Below are 19,304 nucleotides of genomic sequence, written 5' to 3'. Positions count from 1 at the left end.
TTACAAGTTAATTATTAAAATGAGGAAAGTTCAGTTAGTTTTTTAGAGCACCATATCCTCAAAGCAGCTGTAACATTAGTCATGTTCTCCGACAGAGCAGGGTCGGAAATGATTATACTTTGTGGCTGGATAATGAGTTCAAAGGAATGAATGACAGCGCAAGCTAGCATGCTGAGATGCAAATACGTAGCTAGATGATGCTAATTGCTGGATCCCTTCCAAAAAGTACATGTAGAAATGAAAAGCTCTTTTAGTGTTTTGTAGGTTTCGGTCTTTGTCATTAATTGCCTAGCATTTTCAACAGTTTCTAAATGTAATTTTGGGGTTTTGGTCCATTCATGTGGTTTCTTGAGAGTAAGATAAAGAAGATCAGCGTACTTACCAATGCATACAATGCATTGTCTTATAGATAAACCATAATATCTTTAAAAGTAGTTGGCAGATCAAAAGCAATTAGCTTTGATTTATAGTAAAACTACACTGAGCTAATGCAAATGAATTTCACAGAAACACATTTAGCCTGCACTAACATTGCCGTTTGTCATCATGTCTGTGCTCGGAGTCTGCCTGCTGTTGCCTTGGTGAATTCCCCATCTTACTTCCATTCCTACATAATAGCTGACCACCACGTATTTGCATGAAGTTGATTTCACAGAGAAATTGCAGGATGCTTGTGTTATTAAGTCCCTCCATCCTCAGGTCGGACTGCTGATTAGTGGCTGTTGGGAATAAGTCCTTTTATAAGTATATTTTTCATAAAGCCAGGACAAATGTACACTGATAATGTACATTGCTGTTAACTGCAAATTAATGGTCAAAATCAAATGTTTGATTTCCAGAACTTGCATAATTTAGCCTTGAGTGGTAGATTTTACAGATTGAATTCAACGATTCATTTACACTTAATATTTCTGGTACTTGTTTCAGTTAGTTCAACATTTATTTGGTTACATTTTATGAATTTAGATTAATGAGAAATAATTAACAGTGTTAGCCCCTTCATATTTCGAACTCTGGGCCGTTAGCGTTTTGCTTACAGTCACATTATTTTGTTAAAATCCATGTTCAATTAAGTCAATATGGGAAAACCAAACATTGTGTAGAGGGAGAATCGTTTCCGCCATATTATGAGGAGAACTGGAGCAGAGCCCCATTGGCTTTCAGTCATGCTTACTATTGATTGTTAGGACCATAATTTACTTTTGTCCCAAAGCTAGCTTTTCACCCCATTACACTCAGCTCATGGATCTTTGGCCAGAGTCGTTCTCGGTCTCCATCATCATTAACACCTGTGTGGTCATTAAAGCGAGCAGCCAGATAAAAGGGGCAGAGATTATAGATTCCATCGTTGCTCTTCTCATGGACTTGGCTAATGATTTGTGTAAAGGTCTAATGCCTCACATGGCAAAAGGCCAATCGGTACCCAAACAGTCACAAGCTAGGACACTGGAACAAGTGTCAATGTGTCTGATTGTTCTCTACTTTCACCTCTGGCATTAATTACAAAGCAGGGTCCTTACTGGTCAGTGAGGCCTGACGTTGAGGAGGCAGTTAATTCTTTAAATGATGTTGCTGTGATGCAGGATGTGTTTACTCACCCGAAGCACATCAGGATTTCCTAAATGACACGACACATTTGATGGCACTTGATGGGACCGCTGGGCCTTCAGCCACCATCTCTGCTTTCGATGAGTTTCTCTGGAAAAAAATCTATTAGATGCTAATTTTTGGTGACTTCCCTTCATGCATTCACTTTTTCTAACTAGAAATAATGCATTAAACTTAATATAATGTCCAAGCGATCTGGAATAATGTAATGTAATTGTAATACAATGCCCCACAATCATTGCTTTCTTTCTCCAGGAAGGGACTCATGGATTGAAAGGTAGTTAACGCTTAAAGTTATCCACGGTCTCAATCAATACGTTCCACTTTGCAAAGCAGTTCGGCCAAAATGGTAACCGATAGCCTTAAGAGTATAGAGCACTGACACATGAGAAAATAAATAAGCGTCCTCATCTAGACGGACTTAGCCCCATGTATCATTCAGCAGTTGGATTGCACACGTAGTAGCTTGAGAATACCGGGAAGAAAAGGTCAAGTTTAAGGGATTACCGTTTCTCTCAGCCAAATCCCCTGCTAAACAAATGGAACCCTGTGTCAGCATGAATCAGGTGGAGAGAAAAAATTTGTGTTTTCAAGAAGATTAAGGAAGAGACGCACTATGATTCCGACAAACAAAATAATACAATAACAGAAAAAGGGGCTAGATAATATGGGACTTATTTATGGCATTGGTGTTTTTAAACTGCATAGATTCACTAAAATACTACGAACAGGACAGTACACTGGTGAATAGTATGGGCAGGGATTTATTCTTGCACCAACAATGAGGTGTAGATATTTCTGACCCTAACCACTCTGTCATAGGCGTTGGACGGCAGGTGCACATAACACTGTGTCATTTTAAAACTATTGATAAGTAGTGTGGATGTATAGAAACAAAAACCACCATATGAATACAAGCGTTTGTAGATTAAGTGAAGAATTTTCATTAATGAACCTTCTTGTCATTGAAGAAAAAAGGGTAGAGAGAAAAACTAAAAGTAAAAAGAAAGGATCTGTTTTCAGTTAGCAGTTGCCAGTCATCGAATTAAAAGGAACCTTGACTTTTGGTGCAGTGAAGATTCAATCCCCTATTGATCCTGAAAGTGTCAGGTTCTTGTTAAGGAGGCCTACACCACTTCCTGCTGCAGTGTCTTTGCAGAGCCTCAGCAAAACACAGAGAGAGACGAGGGAGGAAGTGAGAGGAAGACTGAAGTTACTGTATGAACATGTGTGGGCGTGAGTAAAGCAAGAGGGAAGCAATGGCACTAATACACCAGAAAAGAAGAGGATTGATTGTGAGAAGATCTTAGAGGCCATTCATGCATATGGACACACAAGCTGGGACAGCAATTGGCTGCTATTTACTATGAATGGGGCCTTGTTTTAAATCCCCAGCACCGTCCTCTGGTCTACAGAGATTAAAGAGATGCCTAGTGTCGATTCAGCTGAAACCTGAGAAAAGGCTTGACTTTAGGTAAATGTCCTATTGAAGCAGGGTGTTCGACAACCATGGGCTCAAAAACTTATATAAATTTTCAGCTTGTAAAGTGATGCACAAATAATTCCAGGGTTTGCTCTTGTAAATCAACCTTTGGAATCCTGCAAAAACAAACCAGTATGAGAAATTCAAGTTTGAGCATATTTAGAAAGGATTTGTATAAAATCTGCAAACAAATTATATCAGTGCGTTTCACAAAGATGGTTAAAACTATAAATCATTTTTGTGAACGTCTGTGTTCAGAAACGAAGCAGAAAAAGTTCCCCAACTGTTACAATGTACAGTACAAATGTTGAACTTGTTTTTTAAAACCTGAATCTGACGGGCATTCACACCCAGAGCTTCCAAAGGTTACCTTCTCCTTTGTATTTACATGTGTGAAGAAAAACATAGAGGGTATAGTCCTTTATCCTAAGTAAGTGAGGGATCAGGTTTTGCTCCTGCCTTGTCTTTGGTACATGTTTAGTACAAGCACAGGGTCTATTCTCTCCATCAAGAAAACAACTTTAACAGAGGAGAGTAAAAAAGTATACTTACCCCTGGCTGCTGATGTTTTCTTCCAAATCAAAACCCATCATCTAAATAAAATCAATGCTTTAAAGTCCTTCATCCTTCCTGATGCATCCAGTCACCGCCACAATATTTAGACCCACACTGAAATTCTCCTTTTTCACTTTCCTCTCCGACGACATTGAGTTTTATGCCACTTCAGCTGTTTAGCCTGGGAGCTGTGCTCTTCCTCCTTCAGGCTCGTGCTCAGACCGCTTTTTCCATTTTTTGCAGCCAAGGTCTCCAGCATTTTATCTTTCCATCCTCTAAATAATATGGGGAATATTCACACATGTGGGGTATTTTCTTTCTCTTGCAGCTCAATAATTTACAATAAATTGTCAGTATACTTTATTTTTGCCATTTTGCTGCCATTTCTCCTCATAAAACATAATTGACTTTTAACGTAGACCCCTTTGCATATACACCAGCAAGTGTTATTGGCAAGTGGCCTGTTGATGCTGCGTTATCTGATGTTCTGTCAATGTGAACTGCCAGCTGCAATATCCACTGGTGTCAACTTACCAATGCTAACTGCAAGTAACATATGTTGGGGTTGTTGATGTCCTCCCAACTGGCATCACAAATAACTGAGGTGTGTTCACAAAAGCCGTAAACACGACAAGTGAAACGTTTCCATAGCTTTTTGGATTCACTAGCTGGGAGGCACCATTGACTTTTTATGTGACGATACAACAGCAGCACTTTCTATGATCAGGTTTTAAAATGATATCGTTTGATTTTTAAAACAATGAAATCAATTGTTTTAGGTGTAGCTTCCTGTAACCCCCAAATAGTACGTTTTTTGTTTTATAAAATAGGTGGAGGAACCAGACTGAATTAATGTTCTGATAAGTCATTTATATGTATGGTTTTAATTATTAATAACTATGTACATACTTTACACTAATTAACTGAAGGTTTTACAATCAACACACTCATTAAAATATGCAATAATTATGATCAGATTGATTAGTGACATTGGAGGCCATTAAATATGGTTCTTTGCCACCGATATGTTTCTCCTGTTGCCCGAGGCTGGCCACTAATGGAAAGCTCTGTGTGATATATATATATTTTTTTTTGTGCTGCGCCGTCTGATTGAATACTTTGTATTTTAGCCATTGTATGGTATTGTCCGTTGACTATACTATTTATTTTGCCCCAGTTTCCTTTGGCACAAAAAGCTTTTTAAATTGTATTCACTGGCAACTTTTGTGTAAAATGGCAATGTACACACAACAAAAAAATAGACAAGCAGAATACAAAATAATACACATATCAACAGTGCAATTTATAGGCTCAGTCAGCCATCTAACCAACAAATTACAAAATAAGCAACAGAAAGAAATGTCCACCCACTAAGCATATTAGCAGTTAAATTAATCAAATTGGCAGGTGAATCCCTTTGGCTCTGTGGCTCGTTTCACAAATTGCAGTGGAACCGTGGAGAGGGTGCACTACAACTACAGTAACAGTCACAGGAACCAAACCACTTATGCACAGCTTCCTTTTTTATATCTGCTCAGTTCGTACACTTCTCCAAAATAACACCATCAAACTCTGTAAATCCTTTTAATGTCACATATACAGTCAGAAAAGAGACCAGATGACACAAATGGTCTGTCATCCCAAGCAATTCAAAATCATGTGTTTCAGATGAAAACTGGGACAGAGAGAACACAGATACCTGCTGATGAATACGCAGTTGTGTAATTGTAATGTATAGTATTTAGTTATGAGTGAATTATACCACAATGTGAATTAAAGTAGAAATTAGATGTTGTTATGGCGGAAAAAACATAAAAAGTTCTACAACCAACTTCTACCACATCCTTTGCTTGATTTTCTATCATTGATGAAAACTAATACATACAACATGTAATATAAATACAGTGAAATATAAATTCAACTTCACTAATGTATCTAACACAAAATTCACTTGTGATACTACTAATTTCTAATAAAGAAATGCAGTCAAATATTAGTTTATTGATTATTAATTCCAGTTTCTTAATCTAATAAAAAATAAACTCATAACCAACAAGAAATGAGACAGTTGCAAATCATTCTTTTGTAAAAATGCCATTTTAAATGTTTTACTGATAAAACCACTGTCTATAAGTAATGTTTGTTTCCATCCATTAACTCAAGAACTTTCCTTAATGTGTTTTTAAGTTTTTAGTTTTGAAATCTAGCATCGTTGTTCCTCCACGTTGTTTGGCTCCATTAAACACATCAGGTCTGTTTTTATCCATTATTCAACCATATCTTGTTCGATATGAAAGGAATAACAGAAGGCAAAAAAAAAGCTGCGAGTCACAATTCCACAGTCGAGCATTTCTCTTATCACATCAGCCGACAGCAATCAATATTGCTCTTGGAGATAAACCAATTGATTTCCATCCAGGACGGGGAAAATTGAATAGCTCCAAACTTGTGTGTGTAGCAACAGTAATGTCCCCAGTTTATAAGTGACATTACTGTTAGTGTATTTACCACACATGAACCAATGGACTGTATCCTGTTGACAAATGCACAACCTAGAGTCCCACAGGCAGCAGCCGGCGATGGCACCAAGCAGAGTGGACCGGGAGTGCAGCAGAGAAATACCTGCATGGGGGGGGCGGGGGGGGGGGAATGAGAGGTGTCAATTAAAAACAGGGATGCAGATAATGTCTGAAATATCTGCTGAAGCTAAAGTGATTTTTATCTACAAGATGAGTGCTTCAGCTGCAGAGATTTAATTGGGCTGTCCTCTTTGACAGATGCGGCTGCTGAGACCAGGTTATACCGAATTGTTAGAAAAAAAAACACATGTCCCCCTTAATATTCCATTTTTCTTTCATTACGCCATTGAATTTAGTCCCACATTCATACAATATTTCGTTTGTTCATATAGTTACACAACATATCTGGTAATAACCATTAACACACGTTGATGCAATCAGCTAAATGGCAACCCACCATGACTTCACCCATTGGTCCTGTAAAGTGACATTTTGAAGCCACGAGCTGGGATTCTTGTCCAGCACCATTATGGTTTGGAATTCCCAGTTTCACCTGCGATATGAGCATTCAACTTTATATTGGATCATAATTTACGAAAGTGAACATCATGCTGCAGAGAAGACTTGAGAGATTGAGATCATAAACTCTTAGGAACATGTGCAATGATGTTATTAATCAAGTAAAATGTTCAGGCACTTCTGCAATGGCTTTACTTTTCAGACCCAGAGTACAAACATATATATATATATAGTCTATTGTATTAACAAATAGGCAAAGTAATTTCCGATGAAATATATCTTTTTTTTATATACAACACATGATTTTGTAGACAAAAATTGTCTATATTCATTGCTAAACTCAAATCAATTAATTTCATTTCCATATGCTGTAGCTGGATTCCTTTGCATAAGTCAAGCTGTTCCACTCAATTTCTGTTGAGGTAAAAGTACAAATATTTAAATCGCAGACTTGAGTCATTTTGTCAAATGAAAGAAACATTCACCAGCTTGAATATAATAAAATAACTGTGTAGTCCTGAGGGGGCCGTGCTGCACAAATGCTCGGGATTTGCATGAATGTGATGAAATATGATAATGGTAGATATGTATAATTGTTCATGGGTCACACAGATGGGCATAAGCGAAGCAGACACTCAGATCGAGAATAACTCTCTGCAGTTCCGTGCTCATGCTGAAAAGAGGCTGTTATTTGGGCAAACCCAACTTTAAGTCATAAAGAAGCATTTGCTCGAAGTGAAACACTATTATAAAGTGCTCGGGGACAAATTGGTGTGTCACTTAGAGACAAATTTATTTGAGAAATAATCTAATCCTAATTGTCCGGAAACAAGTATCCCATCTGCATCATTGTCAGCCATGAAATTAAATTTTCACAAGACTAGTTCTGAGTTGATAGAAAATGCTTCAGGTACAAAAGAAAAGGGGGGGGGGAAATACAATCTTTTCACAATGGTCAGCCGTAACGTTTTGGGACATTGCAGTGCTCAAGTGATATTATACTTTTAATGTGTATTTAAGTGCCGTGTTTATCAATTTCAACCTGCGTTGTCTGCGAAGGTGGTTGTCTCGGTGTGGATCACATTGCCTTTCTAACCTCCGCCTCGATGTGAATATAGGAGCAATGGAGCGCTGGGTGAAGCTAATGTACTGTGTGGGTTGTGCTATGCAAATTTAGAGATAACAAGAATTGAGCCGTTTAGATGCAGACTGTTTAGTAAACATGTTTTCTCCCTTTTTTATTTCCAGCACAAACACAATAGTGATTGCATTGCATCAGCCGCCTGGAAGCAGTCCAGTGTTGTGCCCTCACTTCTTGAAATGCTGATATTACACTGACTGTCAGTTCTGTACATGTAATTCTGCAAATATTGACATTCAGTAGATCAATGCCAAAGTCACTGTGTGATTCAATCCATACGTAACGACAAGCTTTTGAACCGTGCATTCAAAGCTCATCATGCAACAGACTGGGTTGTGTGTTCTTCTCTCTATACTGGAGAGGACAGTTAGTTCTACTGGGCAGTTGACAAACTCAGTCGAGCTCAAAACCCTTTTGAGCAGTATTTTTCTTTACAATACATGGCCTTTATATTGATTAATCTGCAGATTATTTGATATCCCTGCACACATTAACCAAAATTCCTACATACTTTCTAAGAAGTAGGCCTCCTAATGAGCACGTCATCTCTTATTAACATTTCTTTGTCCTTACACAACCGTTTTCAGTCATGAAACTTTTTTCCCAGTGAATCTGTTTGTGTTGTTTTTTGCAGTTTGCAGATGTGAGAGCTAGAGCGAGTGGTACAACTGAAACTGACAAGCAGCAGGTTCGCTGCCTTGCATCTCTTGCACTGCGAGGCAGGTGGTGGGGAAAGAAATCTCAGGCTCCTACGGGGCCTTCCACAAACGTATGGAGCTGCAGCCAGTGGGAAAAGGAAACCAGGCTTGTTCACGGGTTTCGGGTCACGGCCAATGGAGAGAAAATGTGGTTCTGAAAGTCCACATTTGGAACCTCTGGCAAATTCTAATACTACTACTCCATCATATACACTGATCCTAATTCTTCCATATTTCAGTGAGTTTAAACCTGGTTGTGAAAATGTGTTGGATAATCAGGCCTCTTCCCAAATGTACATGCATGACAAATCACTTTATCAATATAATTTTATAAGAATAAATAGTAAAGTAAACTTTGGACTTTATTGTCACCTTGGGGAACTTTATATTCACAGCCAGTTCAGTACATTACAAAAATAAATAGACACATATCAACAGAGGCAACCCAGGTAGGACAGTACAAACTAAACATAAACCATAAACCCTTCTGTACATACATGTCTCCTTCACTGTTGCAGTTTACTTAGTGCTGCATTGGCAGAGGGAACAAAGCTTTGTAGTCAGATTTATTTTTGGCAGTCGGCTGTTTAGCCAGTGGCCAGCACTCATGGAACAGTCTATCTAGCCAAGAAATCAAATTTAAGTATTTTTCTATGTGAACAAAAACATAACCCAGTATGTGGCTTTCTGCTTTGAGCTTTTTAATACATTATGTAACCTTACTGGGCCAAATATTAGAGCAGTTATTCAAGTGTAACACAAAAGAAATTTGCAGTTCGAATGAAATGTAATTGCACTAGAGTAGACCAACAGAGTCAAATATTATTGGACTTGTAGAAAAGGACAGAAAGCTGATGGCAAAATATAGAGGAGAAGTGCAGCAGAAATAAAAAAAATGATTGTATTCAACATAAAAAAACTCAAGTAACCAGGTCGACTTTTATGAGAGGTCCACTGTTTTCAGATAATATTCATCCTTGTGTATAAGGACAACACTGAATTCAAATAAACAAAATCAAACATGACAATTGAGACCCTATATAAAATGTGTCAGCAAAACAATTACACCCGCCCAGCGGAGTTCAGCTACACCATCAGTCAACAGTTCACATGTTCACATTGTTTACTTCAGCAGGACTGAAGTGCTTCTGGTGAGCTGGGTAGCTTTGTAAACCCTCTCATCTTCCTGCCGTTAAACAACCTCATGTGGACGGGGCTCACGGAAATTGAGACACCCAGCACAATTCAGCGCTATATTTCCATAAGTCTCTCTTTCTTTCAATCTGCTTCCATGAAATCCTTTCTGATCGTGTGCAATCCCTCCTCAGTACCTGGCTGCTGACCATGTTCTTCTCACAAACGTCCATTTGGCACGAAGAATGCCGCAGACATGATTCTGCTTAACATTTCCAAGCTGGACAAATTGGGCTAAGATACCAGCTGCTAAGCATGGGAAGGCTAATCAGTTTAGTAGAATGCTTAGGATTATGCAGTCAAAGAAGAGTTGTTGCTCCGAACACAATAAACTGCAGAGGACAACACATCTGCTGTCGTTTTTTTTATTTTTTTTAACTGAGCTATTTCCTCTTGTTCATTCCGGGAGCTCGTCTTAGCCTTGTTATTCGCCTGCTGCTGTTTACCACGGGCCCTGTTGTGAAGTAGGTGTCCAATTAACTATGGGTTTGGTGGCATGTGCTATCACATCAGGTTTCCCAGAGACTCATGTCATCTGTGAGCTGGTTTGGTAGGACGCGAGGGCTTTAGGTCAGCAGTTTTAAATCACTGCGCTGAACGTACTGCATAAGACATTGCATGTCTGCATTTGATAAATGGAGGGAGACAGAGTTTTTTTGAGGAAGGGTTTCCATGACTTTTTAGATAGTGGAAGCACTACCGCTTTTGTCCACAGAGGCACCAACAGTTAGAAAATGAAAAGTTGACCAGATTCTTTATAAAATGGCTGTATCATCGGTTAAAATAATAATTCTGGTTTTTATCTGGTTTCTAATTCATGATGTCAATATCTCAAGTTCAGCTTTTGACTCTGTACTTTGACCTTGTGGTGAGATGATGATGAGGGGCTGCTCCGGTCGTCTTTCGGCAAATGGTTCAAGAGTGCTGTCATAAAACGAGGTCCCAAGGTTGAGCCGCTGTTGGAGTGGGACTTGGGCTCCGTGTGCTAAAAGCAAAGATGCAATAAACCTTTGTTTAGAGGGAGTACTCAAGCAGCATTACATTGTCACTGAGCTCTCAGCAGGGGGCCGGACGCACAAGTATTTACCTGTCCCCATCCTTTTAAATTATTTTCCAAAGGGGATTTTTCCTTTTTGTAAACTGTCCTTGTCTATTACGCAGCTCAATGTATTGACCGTGTTCCTTTTATCTCTAAATGTTTATTTGCTTATTTGGGTTCCTGCTGTTAATGCAGTCTGGCAGGTGGATTTACCTTCATCTCTTCATCACCGTCGCTTTGCGTTTTAGGCACTGACACCTTCCTGATGCTGTTTCCTTTCATGTTTCATGAGAGTGGAGTGCGTGCACTGTAGATCTGCCTGCAAAAGCTGATGCAATGTCTTGTGACATTTTATTGAACTTTTGAACCAATAATCTCCACGTTTCTGTGTTCGTTTTTTTTCATATTCACTTTTCCTTTGTGTGTAAAAAAAAATAAATGAGAAGAAGAATAGAAAAGAAAAAGGATGTAAGACGGCTTAATTTGCTTTTTGTCAATTCTGTTTTATTCTCTTTGAAGAGAGACGTATGAACAGGAGAAAATGAAGGGAGTGGGGGTGTAGCTTTCATAAGCGACTCCAGGCAATATGGATTGGAGGCTGGCAGCGTCTCTATATGCACCTGAGCTACTCCGTTGAATCCAGCTCCAGAATTTGTATTATTTCCCATATCCCCTCTAACAGTCATTTGAGAATAGCATCTTCTTCCATTTGTTATTTTAATTTGTTTCACTGAAACGCATAATGATCATACTCTAAAGCAATTTAGTATAAAATGATCTGTAGCACTGTGAGTTAGAATGGAGGAATACTGAATATTTAAGGCCTTAAATTTACAGATGATGCCTTCTCCATCCAGGCACACAGAAAAACATTAGAAAACTGAACTGAAGCTCTTAGTTCTGACCATAATAGTCAGGTTATGGCTCCACATTTCAGACACTGTGGAGAACATAACATTATGCTCAACAAATCAATATCCCACTCTGTAATTTTCAATTGATCACTATGTGGCTCACTAATGCAGTCCAACAGTTGACATTTTGAGGGGGAGCTGAACATATTTGACAATAAATCATTGGCACAGTGGTGAGTGAGCAGAATTACCTTGAAATCTGATATAATTATTAATGAATCTAAAAGTGAATCTATAGTTAAAACATCAGGATTAAGTTTTACAACTACTAAAAATGCACCGAAAGAAAAAGACAATCTGACCAAAGCTAATGTGAGACTCGAAATCTTCCATTCAGTCGGCGCCAGAACGTAATTGGAGTCAAGAAATTATTGTAACTTGTGCTCATTATCGTGCATGTAATTTAATTGAGCTTTGGATCAATGCAGCCGGGCCCTAATAGCTTCCTTTGGCATGTTTGTGTCATCAGTTGAATCAAAGGCTGCAACTTCAACTTTTCCCTCTGTGCCGCTCTACATAATAAAAGCGCTGCCTCGGGCGAGGGCTGACTAACGCTGTTGTAGATGACTCCAGCCGTGTCTTCAGTCTGGCTCGGAGATCAGACCGCAAAACCCAGCGAATTGAAATGGGGAAATAATTCATGATAGAGGATGTAAAGTCGGGGTCATAAATACAACGGGGGTTGTGGTGGATGCATTGCGCAGCCTGGAGGAAAGCTGGAAATTGAAAGAGGTTTCACTGCATATGAAAAACTGTGAGACTACTAACGAGACATGCATGCAAAACCGGAAAAAATGAGCACCTTCAAAGTTTTGCAATGCTATCTTTTCAACCTAATTCAAAAGTAGGATATTTGCGCTTCCTGTCATTTACGTAACAAGGACAAAAAGACAGTGGATAAGCAGTAAAGTGAGTTGAGCCTTGTTGACAGAGTGGCCTTTCGTTCCTGCCGAGGACAGTTCCTAGATTGAATTGATCTGACTTTAGAGCCTTACCATTTATCTTGGTCAGTCATATCTGATCTGTGGCTGTCAAGTGAAGATGAAAGTAGAGGGTCCCTCGGAGAGATAAAGTGCTCGGGACCCAGTGAAGGGTCCACTTTACCCCGCTCTGCCCTGGCAGCAGGGCTTCAATCACTCTGTATGTTTCTCCACAGGAACTGTGGTTTGTCGGTTAATAATTATTGAATTGATGACTATTCTAATAAACAGTCTTTTGTCATTTTCCCCCGAAAAAGGTAAAAAAATACCCAGTTTTCATGTCATATTTTATTATACATTTAATAATATCAGGTGTTTTATGATTGGTCAAACAATCCAAGTAATTTGGTGAAATGACTTTACACTTTTTAACGTTTTCTGATGCACAATAGACCAAACAATAAAAAAATTTAAAGAAAATAATTAGCGGTTTTATTGCTAATGAATATATTGAAAAATAGCACTGATTTTTCACTTTATCTCAATCCAACATCATAATGAAGAAAAGTTATTAACTGAAATAATACAACATTATAATAACTTTTTAATTATAACATATTTATTTGAAAATGTAGTAATAAAGTATAAGTTAAACCAGGTTAAATTCAGCAGAACTGAAGTCTTCACGATAAACCGTCTGGAAAAAACTGCTTCGTCACTTTCCTGCGGCCGACACAGACTGCGGTTGGTCCTGCATTCGTATTTTCCACGGAGATTTCCACTTTAGTTCACCTCTCTCCAAGGACCCCCCCTCAAAAGAGAAATGAATAATCTAAAGAAAAATGTAAAGGTTTTATTGGCTGTCGCGGCTCAGCAATGTCAGTCCAATTTGGGAGGCTGTGAACTGATCCTTTTGACCGCGTCTCCCGTTACCTGGGCCATTTCTAAGCCACAGATGATAATCCTCACAGGGCCCTCATTAAGTCTTTGCTCCAATTAAGCCACGCTCATTTTGCTGCAGCACAATTGCTCTGCACCGCAGTGCACAAATCCTCCAGCAGTGGATTAGGCTGATCAGTGGGTGGGATGGAAATAGCAGCAAGAGGTGAGCATCTTCTTTAGGTGTCAGCAGCCACCACTCGCTCGACTTAGTGGTGTGCATCAAACAGTGTGAGTTCAAGGAAAAATTTATCAGATCTGAAATTATATAAATTGTGTTGCTACTGTAGATGGGGCCTATTTAAATGAGTCAACTATGGCTTAGAAAGTGGAATCTGTGAGCAAGTTGATACCACTGAACTTTAGTGAATAACTTCCATCTGGTAATAAGACTTTACCGTTTCATAACTTTAAGAATCCTGTTACTTCACCTTTTACCACATTTATTTCTTTGATGAGGGAGAAACTGTGTGCTGCAACACATATACATAAAAAATATTTCCAGGATTTACTAGTGTTATTTCAACCCAGCGCTACAGCATCTCTCTTCATTGTACCTTCAGAAATAGTCTAGTCCAGATCCCTACCAGTCAAAATGATTGTTTATATTGGTAATCTTTGAAAATCCAGTGAGCCCATGAGCAATTCCAGCTTCCTGATGAGGTGATGACCAGTGGGTCTGACGCCAAGCGCTTCTGCTGACAGCTGAGTGCACGCTCATTGAAACCTCACTGATTACGATGTGTTGAAAGAATTCTCGACCCGCCCACTATCCTGCAACCTGTAATTTGGCACAATCACTGCCTCCAATAGATTATTGTCCTCTAAAGGGACGGCTGTGGATCATCCTCTTACCAAAAGGTCAACGGTTCGATCCCAGTCTACATCATTCCGCATGATGGAGTGTCCTTGGGCAAGATCCTGAATATAAAAAGGTAATCGTATATTTATAGGGGACATATTATGCCCAGTTTACCACAAGTTGATATGGTTCCTTGGGGTCTTAATGAAATGTCTATAACATATTTTGGTCAACATACCACAAGGATCACACCCCTCCTCAGATTGACCTGTTTTGAGTATCTATAATGAATGTAGGGGTCACATTTCGCTTGTGACAAGGGAAGCATACAGAAGCTCATTCGCAGTCACTCAAGCATGACGTTTCTGACATAGAGAAACCATAACTAATCGCGGGAGTGGTTTTTTACCAGAGTTTTTGGGACGGTAGACATGCCAGATACCCAAATTAACATGGAGAAGCACTACAAAAGTGGACTTTTCATAATATGTCCCCTTTAAGTAGTCACATCTATGCTTTTGCTATAAGATGCTATGGATTTGGTTGATCACTAAATGTAAGCCTTCTTCTAATGAGCAGAAAATGGTCTTGCACACAGAGACAGCCCGTCACTTTAAGGTATTGCATTGACTTGGTTATACTCACACTGGGTAAACGCAGTTGGCACCAGCTGCCCATGTGCATTTTAACAATGTGTCAGTCAGTCGGGCGGACACCAAGCTGCATTCATTGCCCGTCTGCAAATGCTGCTCACCTGTCTCCCCCACCTGAGATGGGGGGTGTAATGAGCCGTCCTCTGGCAGCTGTTTAAGCAGAGAACTGATCAGGTTGACCAGGCGGGGAGGAAGAGACTGTGCATATGTCATGTGCATCTTCTCTTGGCTGCTGCAGCCCTGGTGTGGTTTACCTAATGTTCCTTCTTGGACTGACATTTCTTCAAGGATGTTTATCCCGGATCGCCGGGCATTTGTGGTGGCTGAGTCGGTTAAAGTTGTGAGCTCACTCTCCGTGTCGGTTCTTATTTGTGTTTCTTTTTGTTTTTCTCTCAGACCCTGGAGTAAGTGACCTGTGAAGGGAGTCACACGGGTATTTTTCAAAAGGACTTCTCTGCTTCTGTACGAGTGTGTGTGGCCGTCTGACATCGGGAAGCCCAGCAGGTATGTCAACATGAATCCATTCCTTCCTGTAATTGTGGGTGGTGTTGTATTTTTATTTCAGTTCTTGGGTCTGGTTTGGAAGTAAGATTTGGATTAAAAGGTCAGTTTTGAATATAAAAAAGACTAAGCTAAATACATGTGTCCAATTGTATTTAGGTTTAAATCCTAAACACCCACATACACACAGATCCGAGCACCAACACACACATACCAATTGTAGAGCCATTTTTGAAAAAGGACTCATCTCACATTATTTAAAAGCTCAAAACAAACATAGAACATATTTTTAATTATATTTATTTATGTTTAAATGCAGAAAAACAAAACAAACAGTGGATGAGTCATGTAAGAATTAATTTTTTGCAAGTAAACCTGATTTCACTGCCAACTGCTCCTGACAGCGACAGCCCAATTACCCCGAGTTTATAACGAATCACAGATCCAGCATTGCTCCGCCTGGAATTGATCACATGAGCACATTTATGGTAAATAGCTAAATTGAGATATTAGACGCCATGAGCACTGTGGACAAATGGATGTAACATGTCAAGTTTCTCCTTAACGATCGATCCCTGTTTCTGGAGAAATCACTGCAGCAAATCGGAGGATTATTTTTTTTTTGGTGGTGCTGCTTTCAAAAATTATATATAAGAGTCAACGGAGGATGCTGTCATGATGACAATTGATTGTTTCAATATTAAGCAGTTATAAGTGGAATCAAATCAATTATTTTGACTTAATGTTCTTTTGGGGATTCGCCCTTTATTAAACATTACATTTTTATAGATTTTGTCTCAAGCTTACTTTTAGCAAGTGGCTTGCTAAAAGAAGTTTGTGTTTGTGGCTGCGATCAAAACATGACATTAGAATCCCTGCCTTTTTTGACAGGTTTGTCTTATTTGAATCTGACATCAGTTATAATATTTTGTCAAGAAAAAAGGCGACAGAAAGAGAAGAAAATCGTTTATATATTCTCTGTGGCTCACCGATGCTTACGGGCGTCAAAGTGACGTTTCCTCCCCAAAGGGCAGCGATGACACAGGATGACTTAGAGGATGTCACACACACATCCAGACCACATGCTCAAATGCCTGCACTCAAATGCCAGTGCTGCATGTTTCTGGTCATATTTAATGGGTCTGGTTAAGTTTTCCAGCATTAGCCCTTCATGTCACTTTGTATGCCAGCGACAGCCGTGTTGTGAGGTTGTCTGTCCCTCCTCGTAATGGTATTTCTTCAGATTGAGAACGTTTACTTGGACACAAAGACAGACTGATTCGATTTTTGGAACGAGGTCAGAGTTGCATCGACCTCACAGAACGGCCACAGGTAATGTCATTACATTTGGCACAAACATTCCCTTGGACTCAAGGATGAATTAACTCGATGTGGAGGTTAAAGGTCAAAAGTCACAGGTCGAGATCCTAAAAAAACAAACTGTTTTTGACAAAATATCCTGTAGTGCTTCGACTCGATGATAAACTGATTTAAATGTTGTGTTTAAAGGTTAGAAATCAAAGGTCTACATCCTCAGAAAAAACTTGTTTCTGACCTTGACAACACGATATCTCAGTTGTTCATTGAGGGAATTTCTCAACATTTCACAAAAACATTCATTAGGACTTATAAATGAACTGATTAGAAGTTGATGGTGATACATGTCAATGTAATGATTAGTTTCCATTCCATCAAAAAAAGACAGTTGATGTCTTTTACGCACCACGTATATTAAAGTCTGGACGAACATGGATTGCAATTGAAGCAGGTGGGGGGGGGGGGGGGGGGGGGGTTCGCCTCCAAGGCAGTTTTTCTTGTTCAATAAATGCACCGAGGGAGAACGTGGCAAGGACGACTGGGACCCGGTTGGAAATTAATGTGATCACGTCGAGGAAGGGACTGTGCTGAACGACGTGTGGAAAGAAAATGTGTCTCCCTGAACCCCCTTGCTGCCGTGAGGCATAACACAATTAGACTTTAGATTGTTTTTTCCTCTCCCTCTGCCCATCTGATTTCTGCTCTTGCCAGGCTATTCCCTTTCATCTGCTTTATTCCTCTGTATTGTCATAATGTAGCAGACCCTGAGTGCTCTCACAGATCACTGGTACAGCTTATCAGTGAAGTGGTGCCGCTGCAAATTGGGTCCCTTAATTTAGACTCTCTACATTCATTCTCAGGATTACACTTTCAGGGGAAAAGGGTGTAGTGGCAGAGAGGAAAGATAAACATACTCTAGGTAGGATAATCTAGAGCAGCACATGCAAATCTCATGCAGGGTTTAAGAAGTGTGAAATTTGTGCTTCTCCATTAAGGTACATTTTCCACACTATCTGCTGTTAACACAACCCAAAAGGATAATTTACAAATATAATAGAACTTTAAATAACTTCCCTTCTTTATATATACAACCTATAAATATATTTGTTATATATATATGTTGTGATTTATTTATTTTATATAACGACAGATCCTATGTTTACATATATGATGCAACTGTAACACCTAGTCAACCTCCAAATCTTTACAAAGGCTCCAAACGATTCGACATGTGCACTGGAGCACATGTCGAGAATAAGACACGAGAATATTCATGAGTCTCATAGTAATATTGGTGATTTACTATGTGTAGTCATTAAAAAGTAGTTCATTATACCGTCCTTGAAAGAGAAATGGCAACACATTGTGCATTCTCATTAAAATGCCTCCTATCCAATATGATAAACAGATTGTTAGATGATACAGTTAATTAAATACCCACTTGCAGGTTTTTGTATAACAACAAGGAATGAGTGACAGTAAAATCCATCGGAGAAAGGCTGTGCAACCTTGGTGATGCTGCTGTATAATATGATGTTACAGCATATGGGCAATGGGGATTTGAAGGACAAGTTAGGTCAGTGTGAGGTCTTAAGAAAAGAAAGAAAATCAGATTATGATTTAATCAGACACAAAAACTGAGAAAATATCTGTTGTAAATGATTCTGTTGCTTTAATATTGTGAGTTTCCAAAAAACAGAAAATGCTCTGTAGGCGTCTAGAGAGGATTGTCAGTCTGTAAGCTGCTTTACAGTCTACGCTAATTTCAGTCAATATATTGAAAAGGCTCTTCTCTCTTACAAATTATATTCAGTCGGACTTATAGGAGTATTGCCTTTACTACATTGAATCATAATACAAGACAAGTACTTGTGGTACCTCCCATATGCAAGGTGCAGTTTACGACGGCAACACACTGAATATTTCATCGAAGTAGAATGACACACAGTGGTTGCAGCTGTGCAGTGACTCCAGCAGAGGGATGAACCAGTGTGTCTGGTCATTTTGCAGGATTTAATGAGTGTTTACCTACTGACTGGCTGCTTCATCACAGGATACACTCCATTTTCTGACTTGTTTCATTTGCCGGTTAAAACTTCAAACTCAAAGCAGCGGCCTCCGAATATACATTTCTAAAAATGTTTGCAGGCATTACTCATGGATGTGAGAGTTGAAACAATATTCATCTGTGGCCACACTTTAAAGGAACAAACGGGATCATGATTAAGTCATTAAGGCCACATCTGCCAGCCTAATTCCTTTTTAATTTGCAGAGAACTCTGCTGCATATTGGCTGTAGTGGATGTGACATTTAAATTAATCAAGGGCTGTAAAAAATGATTACTGTGAGGTTGCAGAGGGCTACCCCTCATATCACTGTGGAGAATAGCAGCCACCGGTTACTGCTGCCGAACCAGCACATCCCAGCTATCACCCCGACCCTCCCTGCTATCATCAGGGATCTGCGTCGTGCATTAGACACAGAGAAAGATGGAGCCAAGT

At 39.3% G+C, this 19,304-nt stretch overlaps 1 protein-coding gene across 2 annotated transcripts in view; it reads left to right on the top strand.

Annotated features, from left to right (window-relative positions):
- Positions 1-19,304, top strand: part of lingo2 (leucine rich repeat and Ig domain containing 2) — a 186,661-nt gene that overhangs the window by 47,744 nt on the left and 119,613 nt on the right. For both annotated transcript variants that reach the window (XM_053429610.1, XM_053429611.1), the window contains exon 3: positions 15,381-15,488. The gene's annotated coding sequence lies outside the window, so the exon portion shown is untranslated. The remainder of the gene's footprint in view (positions 1-15,380; positions 15,489-19,304) is intronic.

Source organism: Pleuronectes platessa, chromosome 8, assembly GCF_947347685.1.
Source record: "Pleuronectes platessa chromosome 8, fPlePla1.1, whole genome shotgun sequence".
Taxonomy (NCBI): domain Eukaryota; kingdom Metazoa; phylum Chordata; class Actinopteri; order Pleuronectiformes; family Pleuronectidae; genus Pleuronectes; species Pleuronectes platessa.
The sequence above is the reverse complement of the archived record's forward strand: the minus strand, read 5'-3'. Positions and strand labels throughout refer to the sequence as shown.